The following is a 6,000-nucleotide window of genomic DNA, read 5'->3' as shown; positions in this document are numbered from 1 at the left end:
GGTAAAACTCCCCTGTGAAGCCGTCTGGCCTCAGGGTTTTGTTTGCCGGAAGCTTTTTGATGACTGCTTCAATTTCTTCCATAGTTATCAGCCTATTGAGATTTTTAGATTCTTCCTGATTGATTTTTGGAAGGTTATATTTTTCTAGGAATATGTCCATTTCCTCCAGGTTGTCCAGTTTGTTGGAATAGAGTTGTTCATAGTGTTTTTTAACAATCATCTGTATTTCTGTGGGGTCTTGTTATTTCACCTGTTTCATTTCTGATTTTGTTGATTTGGGTCCTCTCTCTTTGCTTCTTGGTGAGCCTGGCTAGAGGTTCATTAATCTTGTTTATCCTTTCAACGAACCAGCTCTTGGTTTCATTTATCTTTTGTATTTTTTTTTTACCTCTATGTCATTTATTTCTGCTCTGATCTTTATTACCTCCTTCCTTCTGGTCACTCTGGGCTTTTTTTGTTGCTCTCTTTCTAATTCTTTAAGTTGTAGAGTTAGATGATTTACTACAATGTTTTCTTGTTTTTTGAGGTAGGCCCGTAGAGCTATAAACTTTCTTCTCAGGAGTGCTTTCATTGTGTCACATAGATTTTGGATTGTTGTGTTTTTATTGTCATTAGTTTCCAGGATGTTTTTAATGTCTTCTTTGATCCCTTTGGTAACCCAATCATTGTTCAATAGCATGCTATTCAGTTTCCAAGTGTTTGAATTTTTTGGATTCTTTTTATTGTAGTTTATTTCTAATAGTGTGCCACTGTGGTCTGAGAAGATGCTTGATATGATTTAAATCTTCTTGAATTTGGGGAGACTTTGCTTGTGACCCAATATGTGGTCTATCTTTGAAAATGTCCCATGTGCTCTTGAGAAGAACGTATATTCTGTGGCTTTGGGGTGATATGCTCTGAAGATGTAAATTAAGTCCATCTGATCTAGTGAGTCATTTAGGATTGCTGTTTCTTTGCTGATTTTTTTTTTGTCTAGAGGACTTATCCAGTGATGTCAGTGGTGTATTAAAGTCCCCTCCTATGATTGTATTGTTGTTGATCTCTCCCTTGATTTCTTCCAGGAGTTTTTTTAATGTATTTCGGTGCTCCTACATTGGGTGCATATATGTTTACCAGGATTATATCCTCTTGTTGTATCGATCCCTTTAGTATTATTAAGTGGACTTCTTTCTCTCTTGCTATGACCTTCACTTTGAGGTCTATTTTGTCAGATATAACTATTGCTACTCCAGATTTTATTCATTTCCATTTGCCTGAAAGATATTTTCCATCCCTTCACTTTCAGTCTGTGTGAATCCCTTGTTCTGAGGTGGGTGTCTTATAGACAGCATATATATGGGTCATGTTTTTTTTATCCATTCAGCCACTTGATGTCTTTTGATTGCAGCATTTAGTCCTTTTACTTTTAAAGTTATTATTGCTAGGTACTTCTTTGTAGCCATTTTTATTTTTTGTGACTGTGTTCTTTCTTATCTTTTTATTTCTTCTTTTTATACCAGTCACTTTAGCATTTCTTGCATTGCTGGCTTGGTAGTCATAAACTCCCTTAGCCTTTTTTTGTCTGTGAAGCTCATTATTTCCCCTTCAATTTTGAATGATAGCCTTGCTGGATAGAGTATTCTTGGATTCAGTCCCTTGCTTTGCATCACTTTGTAAATTTCCTTCCATTTTTTTCTGGCCTGATATGTTTCTGTTGAGAAATCATTTGATAATCTAATGGGAGATCCCTTGTACAAAACTTTCTGTCTCTCTTTTGCAGCTTTTAAGATTCTATCTGTCTTGAACATTTGCAATTGTAATTATGATGTGTCTTGGTGTGGGTCTTTTCAGCTTCATCTTCTTTGGGACTCTCTGTGCTTGTGTGACTTTTTCGTCCCCACATGAAAGAAGTTTTCTCACATTATTTCTTCAAATAGGTTTTCTATCACTTGTTCCTCTTCCTGTTGTTCTGACACCCCTATTATTTGTATGTTGCTTCATTTCATGTTGTTGCACAGCTTCCTTAGGGTCTCCTCCTGTCTTTTAATTTTTTTCTCCAATTGCAGTTCAGTTTGGGTGTGTTTTGCTTCCCTGTTTTCTAATTTGCTAATTTGGTCTTCTGCTTCTCCCAGTCTACTGTTGAAACTTTCCATGGTGTTTTTGTTACAGTTATATCACTCTTCAATTCTTCTTAATTCTTACATTAGTTGTTCATTTTTTCATCCATATGGTTTATGAACTGTATGACCCTTATTCTGAATTCTTTTTCTGACATATTGCATGCCTATGTTTCACTTAGCTGTTGTTCTGGCAATTTCTCCTTTTCTTTCCTTTGGGGGTTTCTTTGTCTACCCATTTTTTTTCTCATTTACGGATCTAGATGTCGAGTCATGCAAGGGCTGCTCCTTGGGTGGCAGTGGCTCCTCGGGCTGCAGTTGCTCCTTGGGCAGTCACGGCAGCGGCTGCTCCTCAGTTGGCCGAGGCTCCTCTGGTGGGTGCTATTCGCTGCAGTGCTGCTCCTCGGATGGGGGTGGGCTGATCATGAGGCTGCTGCTCCTTAGATGGGGGCAGGCTGTGTGTGGCTGCTGCTCCTCAGATGGGGGTGGGCTGCTTGCATGGCTGCTGCTCCTCAGTTGGGGGCAGACTGCATGTGGTTGCTGCTCCTCAGACCAGTATGGACTGTGCAGGGCTGCCGCTCCTTGGATGTGGGTGGTCTGCTCGTGTGACTGCTGCTCCTTGGACTGGGTCAGGTTGCTTGGATGGCTGCTGTTCCTCAAATGGGGGCAGGCTGCTTGTGGAGCTGCTGCTCTGTGGATGGGGACACGCTGCTCACACAGCTGCTGCTCTTTGGATGGGAGCCGGTTGCTTGCCCAGCTGCTGCTCCTCAGATGGGTGCAGGGTGCGGTCTGTGTGATGCTGCTGCTCTCGGACAGGGACGGGCTACACGGTGCCGCTGCTCCTCAGTTGTGGTCAGGCTGCTCATGCGGCTGCTGCTCCTCGGACGAGGGTGGGCTGCTCATGTGGTTGCTACTCCTCAGATGGGGAAGCAGGCCCCTCACACAGCTGCTGCTCCTTGGACATGGTTAGGCCACGTGAAGCTGCTGCTCTTCTGCCTGTGCTGCCTGCTCGCGGGGCTGCTGCTCTTTGGACAGGAGTGGGCTGCTCACATATCTGCTGCTTGCATGGTCATAGTGCCCTGGGCTAATGTGTTGGGCCAGTCAGAGGGGAGCGTGCTTCAGAACTCACCAGAGCCTGTGTCCAGGGTGGCTGGAGACTCGGTGACCATTGGATCACAGCTGAGGTAGCAGGTCCTTGGCAGCGGTGGATGTAGAGTTCCAGGTGTTATCTGAGGGCACCCTAGGTGGGGGTGAGGCTGGGCTCCCAGTTAGAGCAGCTCTCCCCTTAAAAAAGGCAAAGATTCTGAGGAAGAGCTGGCCTCCCGGTACTGTTTGCAATGGTAACAGAGACTGCCTAGTTAGGCGAGCCCGGTTAGCCTGCCCCCGAAAGTCCTGCGGGATCTAACTGTGCCTCACACTCACACACACACACACACACACACACACACACACACACAACACACAACCACACACTCCTCTTTTGCTCCCGCCCTCACTCACGCTCTCTCCCTCACTGCCATCTTCTTCCTGCCTCTGTAGATGGTCTGGGATGTTATTGACACGTTCCTGGATGGAGTTTCCTCTCCAGGTGTCTTGTTATGTGGCTTGCTCTCTAGCACATTGGTTGGACAGGATAAAATTCTCCTCAACAAGACACCACACAAAGGGAACAAAATACAAATATACTCATGACACCGATAACCCCAATATAAGTGACCACCTGAGAAAAGAGAATTAGGGGAGAGAAAAGAAAGCAAAAATGATATCGAAGAGAGAAAATAAGATAAGAGAGAAAATAAAGAGGAAGAAAAAGGAGAATATATATAAGGGGAGAAAACACCACAGAACAAACAGATAAACCAAAAAAATGCAAACACCAAACACCCAGCAAAGAGTTTGGGGGCAGAATCTGTAGAGGCTGAGCTTATATACAGAAAACTAGAGGCCCAGTGTACAAAATTCATGCACGGGGGGGTGTCCCTCTGCCCAGCCTGCACCCTCTCCAATCTGGGACCCCTTGAGGGATGTCTGACTGCCGGTTTAGGCCCAATCCTACTGGGACATCCCTCTCACAATCCAGGACTGCTGGCTCCCAACTACTTGCCTACCTGCCTTCCTGATTGCCCCTAACCACTTCTGCCTGCCAGCCTGATCACCCCCAAACCACTCCCCTGCCAGCCTGATTGATGCCTAACTGCTCCTGCCTGGTACCCCCTCCCTAACTGCCCTCCCCTTCCAGCCTCATCGCCCCCAGCTGCCCTTGCCTGCAGGCCTGGTCGCCCCCAACTTCCCTCCTCTGCTGGCCTGGTCACCCCTAACTGCCCTCCCCTGTAGCCTTGATTGCCCCCAACTGCCCTCCCTTGCAGGCCTGGTCCCTCCCAACTGCCCTCCCCTGCTGGCCATCTTGTGTCCACATGGGGGCAGCCATCTTGTGTGTTGGAGTGACGGTCAATTTGCATATTACTCTTTTATTAGATAAGATAGAGGCCTGGTGCATGGGTGGGGGCTGGCTGGTTTGCCCTGAAGGGTGTCCCGGATCAGGGTGGGGGTTCCCTTGGGGCATGGGGAGGCCTGGGCGAGGGGTCTTTGGTGGTTTTCAGGCTGGCCACGTCCCCCGGCAACCCAAGCGGAGGCCAGTGCCAGCTGGAAGTATCTGGAATTAATTTATCTTCTATAATTGAAACTTTGTAGCCTTGAGCAGAGGCCAAGACAGGCCAGGGGGGCCGGGAAGCTTGGCTTCCTCCATCACTGGGGACAACCCAATCCTTCTGCTTGCTCCAGCTCCGTGGCTGCCTCCATCTTGGTTGGGTCAATTTGCATGCTCGCTCCTGATTGGCTGGTGGGCATGGCTTGTGGGTGTAGCGGAGCTACGGTCAATTGGAATGTTTCTCTTTTATTAGTGTAGATAAGGTTAAGAATTGGTTGAATATGGGGAGGATCTCAGTTCAGTATAGAGGAAGTAGAAGGGGGATGAGTGGATAAGAAGAAAGAGAATGAGAAGAAAATAATAATAATAAATTTACAAAAAAAAATTGATTTAAAAATGGTATAAAAAATAAAAAATAGCAATTAAATAGAATGATGGAAAAATAATGCAAAAAGAAATAGAAAATAAAGCAACAAACATAAAAAGGAAAATAATGAAGAAATAAAAGATAACAAAATAATAATAAAACAAAATAAAAATAAAAATGCAAAAGTGAAGTGTTGTTCCTTTGGCTGGCTTAAGATCCCAGTCTTCTGTATTGTCTGTAGTTTCTGTTTCCTGTTGCTAAAACTGAAGGCCTCTCTTTAGACCAGTCCCTTTGGATTCTCAGGGACTATTCAGATTTTTTTTTAAATCCTTTTTACCATTCAGGGTGTATTCTGGGTGTGCCTGTATTGGTTGCCTGGAGACTGGAGGGAGGGACTATCTCTTCAGGAGAAAATGGCTGCCCAGGTCCCGGGCTCAGGTATGACTCAGCACCAGACTCACTGCCACTTCTCCTGGACCCTCTCCTCTCCCCAGCCTCTCCCAGGACTCTCCCACACCTTCTCCTGCACCTCAGCCACGGATGAGTGTCCATATCCAAAAGCTCCTAGGAATTAAGTTCAGTGAAGCAAAGCACAGGCCACAGAGAGGGGAAAGACTGCGCCTCTGTGAGCTCCTCTCCTGCTGGCACTGCACATTCTGGTCAGCCTTTCAGGCTGCCCACTCTGGGCTCAGTCTGTCATGACTGTGGACCCAGATCTAGAATACCCTGCCACCAGCAGTTCTGCAGACCTCCTTTCCACAGTCAGACACTGTGCCTGTCCCATGGGATGTGGCTCTGTGCCATGCAGTTTCCCTATGACCCTCTGGGCTCAGAGGTCTGGCAGATCTCTCCTGCCCAGATCCTTGATTTTACCTTTCTCTAGGGATCCT

This window comes from Cnephaeus nilssonii (assembly GCF_951640355.1).
Source record: "Cnephaeus nilssonii genome assembly, chromosome: X".
Taxonomy (NCBI): Eukaryota; Metazoa; Chordata; class Mammalia; order Chiroptera; family Vespertilionidae; genus Cnephaeus; species Cnephaeus nilssonii.
This window is presented reverse-complemented; position numbering follows the sequence as displayed.